Raw genomic sequence first — 13,620 nt, forward strand, 5'->3', positions numbered from 1 at the left:
TTCTCTCTCAGAAAATGTATGATGGAAGTGTAGGCATGTTCTGATGGCTCTCTCCACGAATGAAGAGTGGGTGGAGGGGTATATATAGCCTCCACACAGAATCTAACTGTTACACACAAATCACCAAACTCGGTGGGACCAAATAATGAAACTCGGTCAGACCAATTTATTTCAAAATGTGAACATTAGGATTTTCGGTGGGACCGACATGTCAACTCGGTGGGACCGATTTCATTAGGGTTAGGGCATAACATAATCTCGGTGAGACCGATTACACAAACTTGGTGGGACCGATTTTGGTAATAAGCTAACCAGAGATTTGGTCAATAAAACTCGGTGGGGTTGATACGCTCATCTCGGTAAGACCGAAACGTTACGAAGGGGAAATAGAGAGTTTGCATTGTGAACTCGGTGGGACCGATCGCTCAGCTCGGTTGGACCAAAATGTTACGAAGGGAAACAAAGAGTTTGCAATCCCATCTCGGTGAGACCGAGATCCCTATCGGTGAGACCGAAGTGACTAGGGTTTTGTGGTAGTGGCTATGTCAAATGAACTCGGTGGCGCCGGATAGAAAGTTTCGGTGGGGCCGAGTTTGACTTTTGGTTTGGGACATATGTGGATATAAGAAAGTGGATGAGGGTTTTTGGAGCATATCACCAAGCATTTTGAGCAAGTAACCCATTAAGCAACACCTCATCCCCTTTTAATAGTATTGGCTTTTCCAATGGGCTCAATGTGATCTTGGATCACTAAAAGTAAAATGTAGAGTCTTCAGCTTTAGAGCTTGAGCCAATCTTTTTGTCCTTAGCACTTTGAGGGGTCCACATTTCTAATCCATGCCATGCCAATCATTGAGCTTTCCTAAAATATTTATCTTGAAATAGCATTAGCTCAATGAGCTATATCTTGTTAGGAATTACCAAAACCACCCAGGGATAGTTGCACTTTCAATCTCCCCCTTTTTGGTAATTCATGACAACATATAGATCAAAGCTTCGACAAATGATCATAAGATTGAATTACATCGTCGCTTTGAGAAGTATGTGATAAGCAAGAGCTCCCCCTAAATTTGTGCATTATTTAAGATTTGCTTTTGAATGCAAATGCACAATCGATTAGGATCATGGGTTACTCTTCCATGTCACATACATCTTGGTCGAGCGCTCAAATGATGGAAATTAAAATCATGCACTCATCACCAAGCAAAATGAATGATCATATATGGAACATAAGAGATAATATCATCCAAGCAATCATTAAGGTAGCATATGATCAAACACATGATCAAATAAGTATCTCACACAAACATAGGGTATCAACCAAGCACACAAAAAGTTCAACCAAAATCAAGAGAGACAAAGAAGAAAAACACTCTCTCTCGAAGCAAAGAAGCAAAACACTCTCTCTCGAAGCCTATGATCTATACATTTCTCCCCCTTTGGCAACAAGTTACCAAAAAGTTTGAAAATGCATAGTGCTATGCGTCTCTAAGGCTTGGTATTTGGGAGGTGGTGTAGAGAGAACTCCAAGGATGAAGGCATCTGTTGATGTCGTTGGAGCTGGTGGAGTGGCTGCTGAAGGTGGCACTGAAGCTGTAGCTGCTGGTGCAGACGATGTAGCTCTAGTATCTGGTATAGGCACTGCAGCAGACCTCTGACTCCTAGGCACTCGCTGAAAAGCATCAGTAGTTGCCTTCCCTTTCCTCTCTTCTGCTTCCTCCTGGAGCTGCTCAACCACTGTCTGTATCTCAGTAACCTTCAGATCAAGATCATAAAATTTTGTCTCTATGATCCTCTCCAAGCTCTCCTGATTCTGAGTCAGGGTGGCCAAGCCCTTCTCAATCCTCAAAGTAGATTGGATCAGATATGCTAGCTGATCTTGCTTGTCTCTATGCTTCCTCTACACTTGGCATCTTGGCAGCTTTCTCTGCCTTAGCTTTAGCTCTCTTCTCTTGTGCTTGAGCCGATGATGGTTCCTCCTCATTCATCACAACTGTGTTGTCTTCAAATTCAGGATACAGGGGTAGACGCTCCTTGTCCTACAAGTATGTTCTTGTGCCCATCTTAGAGTTGATGAGCTCCTGAATATGTGGAGCATACCCACAACTTCTCTTTTGGTCAGCAGCTGTCCTCTTGATTGTCTCTACAATCAGGCTGTTGACTTTATACTTTTGAGGAACATCAAATAGTTGCAGCAAGTTGATGGAATGTCCTCTGATCATCTTGTGATCTCCTGACTTGGGTAGCAAAGTGTGCCTTAGGATGGCGTTGATGGTAGGCAGACCAGACAACAGATAGTGTACAGATCCAAGCTTGTGTGTCTCCAAAGCTTTATCAGGGATCTCTTTGTACATGTTTGACATAGTGTTGTGGCCTTTCTTCTTCTTGGCATACACATCCAAGTCATCTTCATGTTCTTCTGGGGCATTGATCAGCTTGAGTCATTCTTCAATAGTAGATTGGTACCTAGTACCTTAAGACATCCATACTATCTTCCCATCTGGATAGAAGTGAGTAGTAGAATAAAATTGCATAACTAGCTCATCATTCCATTTTGTGAGCTTCTGCCCAACAAACTTATCTACTCCACATGCTTTGAAGCTGTCATATACTCCTGGGAAGTGATCTTCTTTCTCCTTGATGTATTCCCAATCAACCCATCTCATGTCACAGACAATAGGCTTCTTGTCAAGCAAAATAGTCTCATAGAAGTCTTGCTGTTCTTTTGTGTGGAACCTGTAATCAACTGCAGTCCTCCTCCTCACAGCATAGGGATCAGACTGTCTCCACAATCTCAGTCCAACATATTTTCTGACGTGCATGTCCTCAGCCACTGGATGAGCATCATTGTGGTATGGAATCTTGGGTTTCAGTTTTCTCAATACAAGAGATTCATCATCCTCTTCTTCAGCCTGAGGCACTGGGGCCTTGTTCTTCTCTTCTGCAGGAATGTACCTGGTGTTTCTCTTGGGCTTAGGGGGTTTCTAAGCTTGAGCTTTGGGAGCAGACTTGGGCTTTGATGAAGCATCCCCTGACTTGATAGCATCTCCCATGAGCTTCTGAGACTTGGGTGCTGGAGCTTCCTCTTCTTCTTCTTCCTCTTCATCATCAGATGGATCTCTCATCATGGAGGGCTTGCCAATGACTCTGGCAATGGTCTTCCCGACCCTCTCTTTCCTTTTCTTTCCTTCTCCAGCCTCCTTGGGTTCAAGAGTGAACTCCATTGTTTTTTCCAAGGTTGCTTTCCTAGGCTTGGATGTTGGGACTTGTCACAGCCCTAGCTTAGCCTTTGCTTGTACTTGCATGTCCATCATGTCATCATGTTAAATTTTCTCAGGAAGTTGAAATGGGGATGACAGAACCCCCAGCAGCCCCGAAAACAACTAAGGTTTACTAAAATCTTTTTCAATGAACCTGAAATGCCCTTAAAAAATGTCCATCATTTTTGTCTTGGTCTAGAACCTCTGCCAAAATTGGTTCACATTTTTATAGGACACATAAGGTCACTGGATTAAATCATTACCTATTTGCATTTGGGCATTTAAATGCTATAAAATATTTTAAATGCCCAAATAATTCTGGATTTAAGTGAGGCATGTTAGGAATAATCCCAACAGAGCCCACAATTATTTTCAGGACTTCTGGAAACGTTTTATTATTTTTAATAAAGACCAACAGTTGCAGAAAATTAGAAAACAGAAAACAATTTAGAAAAGAGAGAGAGAGAGAGAAAGGCCAGAGGCCACTTACCTGGCTGGCCCGGTCCATCTGGCCTATGCCGGTCATCACCTACCTCTGCCAGTAGGCATAGGAGGGACACCGCGACGCCGCCGAGCTCGCCACGCCACCTCCCTGCCTGCCCTCACCCGCGTCAGCGCGACGCCTCGAAACGCCTCCGCGGCGCCGCCCCGACCCCGTGGACACCTCACACGCCCCTGCCTCTCTCCCTCGCCTCTCCTCACCATGGCCGACGCTGCCGCGCTCGTGCCGACGTGAAACCCGCAGCCACCGGCCACCCCACGCCTCGCCGACGTGCCCAGAACCTCCGCCACTTCTTCCTCGACTGCCTCACCGAGCCATGCCCCGCCGGAGGCCCCCGAACGTCTTCACCGAGCTCGTCTTTGACCTCCTGACGACGAGATCGCCTCCGCCGCCCCGCTTGCTTCTGACCTCCCCCGAGCCCGCTGAGCAGCTCGTCGCACCCACCGTGAGCCCCTGCTCCTGCTCCCCCTCTCCGTTTTCCCCTCATGCGCGGTAGCCGTCGCCTCGCCTGCAACCGAACGCGCCGCCGCCCGCGCTCGTCTCCGGTGATGCTCCAGTGACAATATGGTCCCGGGCTTGTGCCCATTGCACTCCCCGCATCGCGTAGGAGCCGTAGGTGCTAGTGCCGCCCCGCCTAGGCCACTGCAGCAACGAGCCCGAGCTCGACCGAGCTTCGGCCGCCGCCGAGCTCGTCGCCGACGCCACTCCGGACACTCCCCGGCCGCGCCACCACCACGGTTGGATGCGGACGACCGTCCGCATCCCGTAGCTGTGTTCCGCGCGCCAAACGGCGCTTTGTAGGCGAATCTCCCAGCGCACCGCCGTGTCTGGACTCGTCGGCGGCTAAACGCCGGCGACCGCTGACCCGTTGACCGGCGTGGGTTGACCCCACTGCCCGGATAGACTTCCCCCTCTCTCTCACTGACTTGCGGGCCCCGCCCGACTAATTACTGTAGTTAGCACTAATTAACTAGTTAGGTTAGTTACTACAGTCACTGACTCGTGGGCTCTGCCCAGTTAGTTAGGGCTAACTAACTTAGTTAGTTGACTGGGTCACTGACCAGTGGGTCCCACTGGTCAGGTTTGACCTGGTCGACGCCTGTTGACCGCTGACGTCACAGTGACGCAGTGCTGATGCAGTTAATTATTTTCTCGATTTATTCTTATTCAGGAAATTTCAGAAAATAATGCTAACTTAAAAAATTCATAGAAATTAATCCGTAACTCCAAATCAAACAAATTATATATGAAAAATGATCAGAAAAATCCAATCTATCCATATGTACCATTTGCATGCATGTTTGAACAACCTAAGGTTGCTGTATATGGCAATTTGCATAATTGGCATTTAAATAAGCACATATGGAGTTTGAATTTGAACCCTTGGTTCAAACAACTTCATTTAATCTGGTTTCTAGTTGCATTAGCTAAAACCACAACATATTGCCATGCCATGATCATGCATCATATTGTTGCATTGCATTGATTGTGTTCTTCCTTGTTTGCCGGTAATTGTCCCCTCTCAGTAGATGACGTTCCGACGATGAGTTCGATGACACCGATGAAGAACTATACTATCTTCAGAAATGCCAGGAAAGCAAAACCCCATTGTTCATTCTGATACAATCCCACCCTCTCGCTCTTGCTCTCTTTTACTGCATTAGGACAAAAACGATTCATCTGTTACTTGTTGCGGTAGTTGAACCCCTTATCCTCTGCATGACCTGTCATTGCCACAGTAAATAGATGAAACCTACTAGCATGAGTAGGAGTTGTTTGAGCCCTGATGTGCCTACTCATTCATGCTTTTTTGTCGTGCCTGCTATTGCTTAGAGTTGTGTCAGGTCTGATTCACCGGGGATGAATCGGAGGTGTGTGAACATGTCCTACTGTTGAGAGCTAAGTGTGTGAACATGATTTGGTAAAGGTAGCGGTGAGAGGCCATGTAGGAGTACATGGTGGGTTGTCTCATTGAAACCATCCTCAGGAACTGAGTTCTGTGTTTGTGATCCATGAATAGCTACTACTACACATTGGGATCCTTAATTGACTCTCTCGGCTTCTTAACCACCCTTGTCCTCTGTCCAGGAGTTGCAAGTAGTTTCTGGTGTTTGTAGTATGCTGGAGGCCGTGCGCAGCGTTGACCCGAGGGGTGGGCTGTGATGCGGTAGGCACGTGGCCGGGCATGCCGGGCGCCCGTTTGGTGTCTCGGAACCCTGTACACATCGTTCGGGGCCGTATGAGGAAACCTCGGCCGGACTCCCTGCGGATGGAACCTGAATAGGCGATAAACCTAGACTAGAGACTTGAGTGTTTAGGTAGGCCATGGCCGACACCCTCGTTGGCTTCCGCTTGAAGGTTGCCGAGTACATGTCGTGTAAACGGCGGTAAGTGGTGAGAGCGTGTGTGAAGAAGTACACCCCTGCAGGGTTAACATCATCTATTCGAATAGCCGTGTCCGCGGTAAAGGACTTCTGGGTTGCCTATAACAGTTCGTAGATAACTTGAAGTGGATACACTAAAATGCACAAGATAAGCGTGAGTGCTATGGATGGCGTTCTCGTAGGGAGACGGGAGCGGATCCATAGTGGTGTATTGATATGGTGAATATGTGGACTCATGTGCGCCACCTCAAAAGAGTTACTTGCAGTCGTAGTTTAGGATAGCCACCGAGTCAAAGCTGGCTTACTTGCAGTCGTTGATACCGATGCATATGTAGTTAGTTCTGATGTAAGTCTTGCTGGGTACATTTGTACTCACGTTTGCCTATTTTATGTTTTTGCAGAGAGACGTCAGTCTCGCTAGTAGTTCCGCGTGGACTTCGACGTTTAGCTTGATACCTCAGCTACGATCTTGTGCCCTCGGCAGGGTCTTGTGGATAGTCATGCTTCTCAGCCTTCTTCATTAGTAGTTGTCTGTACCCAGACAAGTTAAGCTTCCGCATGTGCTTGTTGCTTGTATGCTCTAAATGTTGGGTCATGAGACCCAAGTTTGTAATATCTCGCTCCTCGGAGCCTAATACATAAATACTCTGAGTCGTAGAGTCTTGTTGTGATGCCATGTTGTATTTACACATATCGAGCATATTGTGTGTATGATTGAAATGCTTGGTTTGTGTGGGATCCGACAACCTAGTTGTTTATCCTTGGTAGCCTCTCTTATGGGGAAATGTAGTCTTGTGCTTCCATGAGCCATAGTAGTCTGCTACAGCCCGGTTCATCGGAGTCCTGCTAGCCCAGCATTACTGCTCCGGAACACTTGACTGGCCGGCATGTGATTCACTTCGTTCCTGTGTCTGTCCCTTCGGGGAAATGTCATGCGGTGACATCCGGAGTCCTGCCTAGCCTGCTACAGCCCGGTTCACCGGAGTCCTGTTAGCCCAGTGCTACAGCCCGGATTCGCACGCTGCTGACCGACATGCTCGATGTTGATTCATGTATGCCTGTCCCCGTAAGTTAGTGCCATTTTGGGTTCACGACTAGTCATGGCGGCCTGGGTTCTCTGTCATATGGATGCTAGCGACACTATCATATACGTGAGCCAAAAGGCGCAAACGGTCCCGGGCCATGGTAAGGCGACACCCGTGGGAATACCGTGCGTGAGGCCGCAAAGTGATATGAGGTGTTACCGGCTAGATCGATGTGACTTGGAATCGGGGTCCTGACAGCTTTGGTATCAGAGCCTGACTGCCTGTAGGATTACCAAGCCAAACTGGTCGAAGTCGTGTCTAGAAATGCTTTAGTTATATAAGGGAATTGATTGTGGAAGGGAACGTAAGGCTCTTTTTACTCCTTTACCTTATGCCCTTCTGATCTGAGTCATCCTCTTCTCTTCTACGGGGTTAAGAAACTAGGCTTCCTCGTCTTTCTATCAGGATCACGTGTTACTAATCCGTAGACTCTTAGGATTGTTGGTCTCAAGCCCCAGTTCAGTTTCTACTACTCCAGTGTGTTGTTATTGGACTTGGAACCTTGATATGATGTTATTGAGTGGTTATGCCACCATTTGGCATGATGTCTCAAATCATTTTGAGCATTTACAGCTGTTATGCTGTTCGAGTCGTCCCAGGTTTCTGAATAGTCTGATGCATTTGCAAATCCGTTCTTTTCGTTCCCGATGTCCCTTTGGGCCAATTCAACCACACTAATCGGTGAGTTGGGGTACTCTATTGCCTCGACATATATGTTGGAGCTATTATTATGACCCTAGGTGTTCTAGGGAGTCACTTAGTAAGCTAGCCATGCTTTATATTCCTAGTGTGATGAATCTGGCCATCATTCCCGAAAGCATCCCGTAATGCTACTTAGTAGTAGGTATTCTACTCCTGGGTTTTGAACCCGAGATTCACCCTACTTCATGTTGTTAGTATTTGCTAGTTCCCTTAAGATATTAGTAACCTTTGCGATAGTCCTCGAGGTCCATGGTATCTCATTCTTCCAATACCATGAACCATCATGGCAGAAGTTCTTTTGAACCAAAAGATCACAACTAGGGTGCTATTGAGGAGTACTCCATTCATATTGTGACTCTGCCAGTTCTATCATTCTGCATAGGTTATCCGGAAGAAATATGTTGAACTCGTTTGACATACTAACCCATGAATCCACAACTCAGAAAGTTATATGTTCCTAGAGTTGTTCTCTTTAGTCGTATTCTGACCCCCGTCTATGATTTGATAGTCAAGAGTATGCGTGCATTCGCTGTCGATGCCTATTATTCTTGTGGTCTGTCAAGCCATTCTATTCCTGAATGACTAGGAGAAACAAACTCCAGTACCTCATCCATATCTAGGATTGGGTCAAAGCAGTTGTATTCCACAGATCAAAATGCCAATCCAGCTTTTGATTCTGTTCTACCCTGAAGTATTACCGTCTTATGTCAAGAACGTCATGGGAATTGCACACCATCTTATGAATTTTTGATACAGTGATACCTCTCGCCATCGTTGTTCATTCCTCGGTTTCCGTGTTGTTGCAACCGTAATACCGACAAGTGAACCGTGATGTGTGAAATCAATACTCCTAGCAACTAGTTGCTTGGTATTAAATGGACAATATTCTCATCCTTAGCGTGTTGGTTATTGAATCATCATTCTAAGATAGATTGTGCCACCTAGTCCTTATTTCCGGTGCACTCTTCGATCAATGGGTTAGGTTTATTCAATCCCTTGCTTATTTGATCATATCGTCTTGCTCTGAAAAGCAAGATTGTTCTCGAGCTTAGAGACATATCGGTGGTTCGTGATTTTCCGGATATCTTCACGGAAGTATCACCAGGTCATCCCCTGACCGATATGTTGAGTTCGTGATCAAGTTGGTTTTCCAATAAACCACTCTTTCTCCAAGAATCTGTGTTGGATACCCTGAGCTAGTTGGTTAAGCTAAACAACAACTTGGAGAGTTGGAAGATGGAAGCTTGTCCGACTTAGTTCATCATTAAGGGATATCCTTGTGTGTGTGTGTGTGTTGAAGAAAGATGATATCTCCATCGATTGGTCCTCGTGATCAGTTGTTGGATCTATTGCCTTGTCAAAACTTTGACTTGAGTATGGGCTATCGTCAAGTCAAATCAGAACCAACAATGTTCGTAATGTTGTCTTACTCGTGGTTGATCCCTCGAGCATACACCATTACATCTTTTGGTCTGACCAATGCTATCACCGTGTTCACATGATGGTGGAAGTCCAATGATATGGAAATTCTGATGAGTTCCTGTTGAGCCCATTAGCAGCATTTTGTCTCCCCCATGATTCATGTTGAACATCAACCTAGTGTTGAAAATTTTGTAAGCAATGCCTTCGTGTTCCGTTCATGAAGCTTATGCTTGGATGGAAGAAGTGACTTCCTCGAATTCATGTGCATTTGGTGCAAGTTGCCGCCGTGAGTTCGAGAAAGATTGTTTTTTCCTCTGGTACCATCCCAAGTCAATTATGCATGTGCGAATGTATTCTATGGTTTGGTAGATTAATTACCTCCACTCCATATGTATTCCCTAGCACACCAAGACACTGATTGACTTTTCAAGGAAAAGAAGTCTATGCTTGGGATCTAATCCATGGACTTGCGTAAAGACTTCGATATCCTCGATGGTGGTTCCCAACCAGAACTGGTAGTGTTTTATTGTAAGACTACTATGTGGTCATGCTTGTCTGGAACAACGTGTTCACATGTGTGTAGCAGAACTAGCTCATGTTTTGGAGCTTGCTATCGTAGTTCATTCCCTGAGAATCTCGCAACGTTATCTCGTCAATTTGCATTGCAACTCTTCTTTTCGACATGCTGAGTCTGAAGTATCCTATCACCAATCAGATCTGAACTCACACATATATGATGGTTGGAACATTCCCAACAGTTGCATTTTGTTCCCAGCTTGCACCGCCATTGTGCCAATTCCCATGGGCTGCTCTCTCAGTAATTGTTGTTTAGGATCATCTTCAAAAGTGGTCCCACCATGGGTCCATTCCATTTCCGATGATAAGCAAGATCATCCATCGCGTTGTCTTCAACATGGTAGTCCACATCATCCATTCGAATCCGGATATGCCATTCCTTTGAACTCCGCCAAACGATCGTTTGTGATTGTCTTAGGCCGGTATAAAGAGTTTCAATGATCTAGATATCAAAAGTAATTCTTTTTGCCATTTAAGGGAATAACTCTACGAGTCACCTCCCCCGAGGTGCCCCGTTATGGGATCCTGGCAATTATTTCCTTGCCACCTTGACACTATCCACCATCTCTCTAAGCGTGGGATTGTTGCCCACCAAATCAAACCTCGTCGTTTGTTCTTCCATCCCTCTCGATGTGTTTTGTGTCTCAACTCGAGATGTTTCAACATCTCATTCCGTGAGTTGATCTTGTATAGCTCGATCTTCGAGAAGATCAATCCTAGTAAGTTTCCTTCCGTCGTCATCGCGTGGATGAAGATCTCAAAAGCAAGGATGTCAAGATCAACGTATGCAACGAATCAACAACCTTATGAGGTGCAACCTAGATCGCGAAGATTGTGTTGGTCTTGTGCCCCCTCTATCTTCTTACCTCACGACTTGAATCTCGGGACGAGATTCTTGTTTAGTGGGGGTGAGTTGTCACAGCCCTAGCTTAGCCTTTGCTTGTCCTTGCATGTCCATCATGTCATCATGTTAAATTTTCTCAGGAAGTTGAAATGGGGATGACAGAACCCCCAGCACCCCCTGAAAACAACTAGGGTTTACTAAAATCTTTTTCAATGAACCTGAAATGCCCTTAAAAAATGTCCATCATTTTTGTCTTGGTCTAGAACCTCTGCCAAAATTGGTTCACATTTTTCTAGGACACATAAGGTCACTGGATTAAATCATTAGCTATTTGCATTTGGGCATTTAAATGCTATAAAATATTTTAAATGCCCAAATAATTCTGGATTTAAGTGAGGCATGTTAGGAATAATCCCAGCAGAGCCCACACTTATTTTCAGGATTTCTGGAAACGTTTTAGTATTTTTAATAAAGACCAACAGTTGCAGAAAATTAGAAAACAGAAAACAATTTAGAAAAGAGAGAGAGAGAAAGGCCAGAGGCCACTTACTTGGCTGGCCCAGCCCATCTGGCCTATGCCAGTCATCACCTACCTCTGCCAGTAGGCAGAGGAGGGACACCGCGACACTGCCGAGCTCGCCACGCCACCTCCCTGCCTGCCTGCCCTCGCCCGCGCCAGCGCCAGCGCGACGCCTCGAAACACCTCCGCGGCGCCGCCCCGACCGCGTGGACACCTCACACGCCCCCTGCCTCTCTCCATCGCCTCCCCTCACCATGGCCGACTCTGCCGCGCTCGTGCCGACGTGAAACCCGCAACCACCGGCCAGCCCACGCCTCACCGACGCGCCCAGAAGCTCCGCCACTTCTTCCTCGACTGCCTCTGACCTCCCCCGAGCCCACTGAGCAGCTCGTCACACCCAACGTGAGCTCCTGCTCCTCCTCTCCGTTTTTCCCTCATGCGCCGTAGCCGTCGCCTCGCCTGCAACCGAACGCGCCGCCGCCCGCGCTCGTTTCCGGTGATGCTCCGGTGACCATATGGTCCCCGGCTTGTGCCCATTGCAGTCCCCACATTGCGTAGGAGCCGTAGGTGCTAGCGCCGCCCCGCCTAGGCCACTGCAGCAACGAGCCCGAGCTCGACCGAGCTTCGGCCGTCGCCGAGCTCGTCGCCGATGCCACTCCGGCTACTCCCCGGCCGCGGCACCACCACGGTTGGATGCGGACGAGCGTCCGCATCCCGTCGCTGTGCTCCGCGCGGCAAATGACACTCTGTAGGCGAATCCCGCAGCGCACCGCCGCGTCTGGACTCACCGGTGGGTTGACCCCACTGCCCGGTTTGACTTCCCCCTCTCTCTCATTGACTTGCGGGCCCCGCCCGGCTAATTACTCTAGTTAGCACTAATTAACTAGTTAGGTTAGTTACTACAGTCACTGACTAGTGGGCCCTGCCCAGTTAGTTAGGGCTAACTAACTTAGTTAGTTGACTGGGTCACTGACCAGTGGGTCCCACTAGTCAGGTTTGACCTGGTCAACGCCTGTTGACCGCTGACGTCACAGTGACGCAGTTAATTATTTTCTGGATTTATTCTTATTCAGGAAATTTCAGAAAATAATGCTAACTTCAAAAATTCATAGGAAATAATCCGTAACTCAAAATTAAACAAATTATATATGAAAAATGATCAGAAAAATCCAATCTATCCATCTGTACCATTTGCATGCATGTTTGAGCAACATAAGGTTGCTGTATATGGCAATTTGCATAATTGGCATTTAAATAAGCACATATGGAGTTTGAATTTGATCCCTTGGTTCAAACCAACTTCATTTAATCTGGTTTCTAGTTGCATTAGCTAAAACCACAACATATTGCCATGTCATGATCATGCATCATATTGTTGCATTGCATTGATTGTGTTCTTCCTTGTTTGCCAGTAATTGTCCCCTCTCAGTAGATGACGTTCCGACGATGAGTTCGATGACACCGATGAAGAACTATACTATCTTCAGAAATGCCAGGCAAGCAAAACCCCCTTGTTCATTCTGATACAATCCCACCCTCTTGCTCTTGCTCTCTTTTACTGCATTAGGACAACAACGATTAATCTGTTACTTGCTGCGGTAGTTGAACCCCTTATCCTCTGCATGACCTGTCATTGCCACAGTAAATAGATGAAACCTACTAGCATGAGTAGGAGTTGTTTGAGCCCTGATGTGCCTACTCATTCATGCTTTTTTGTCATGCCTGCTATTGCTTAGAGTTGTGTCAGGTCTGATTCACCGGGGATGAATCGGAGGTGTGTGAACATGTCCTACTGTGGAGAGCTAAGTGTGTGAACATGATTTGGTAAAGGTAGCGGTGAGAGGCCATGTAGGAGTACATGGTGGGTTGTCTCATTGAAACCGTCCTCAGGAACTGAGTTCTGTGTTTGTGATCCATGAATAAGGTTATTGAATATGAAGGACACTGTCGGATAATAACCCAACAAGGGGTCTTGTGGTCTACAACGGAGCTGATGCGAGTATCGGTACTCTATCAGAGGAAGAAGGAACGAAAGGGCATCGGACTATAAAAACAACTGAGTTATTCAAAACTCAAATGCAAAGGAATTATCATTTCCAAATCAAGGGATCAGAAGCCAATGGTCTGATTAAGAATGTATAAGTTGAATAGACTTAGGGGTACAATCGACGGCAATTTGTTTGGTCGATTGCCAGTTCGCGTTTCAAATGAAGTCTGAGCCGGAAGGATGAATTCTAGGCTCTGATTGAGGATTGCGAGCATTCACAACAAATTGAATCAACGGACTTAAAATGATAATGACAAGAGATGCCAATAAGATTGCGA

Source organism: Triticum aestivum, chromosome 6D (assembly GCF_018294505.1).
Source record: "Triticum aestivum cultivar Chinese Spring chromosome 6D, IWGSC CS RefSeq v2.1, whole genome shotgun sequence".
Lineage (NCBI taxonomy): Eukaryota > Viridiplantae > Streptophyta > Magnoliopsida > Poales > Poaceae > Triticum > Triticum aestivum.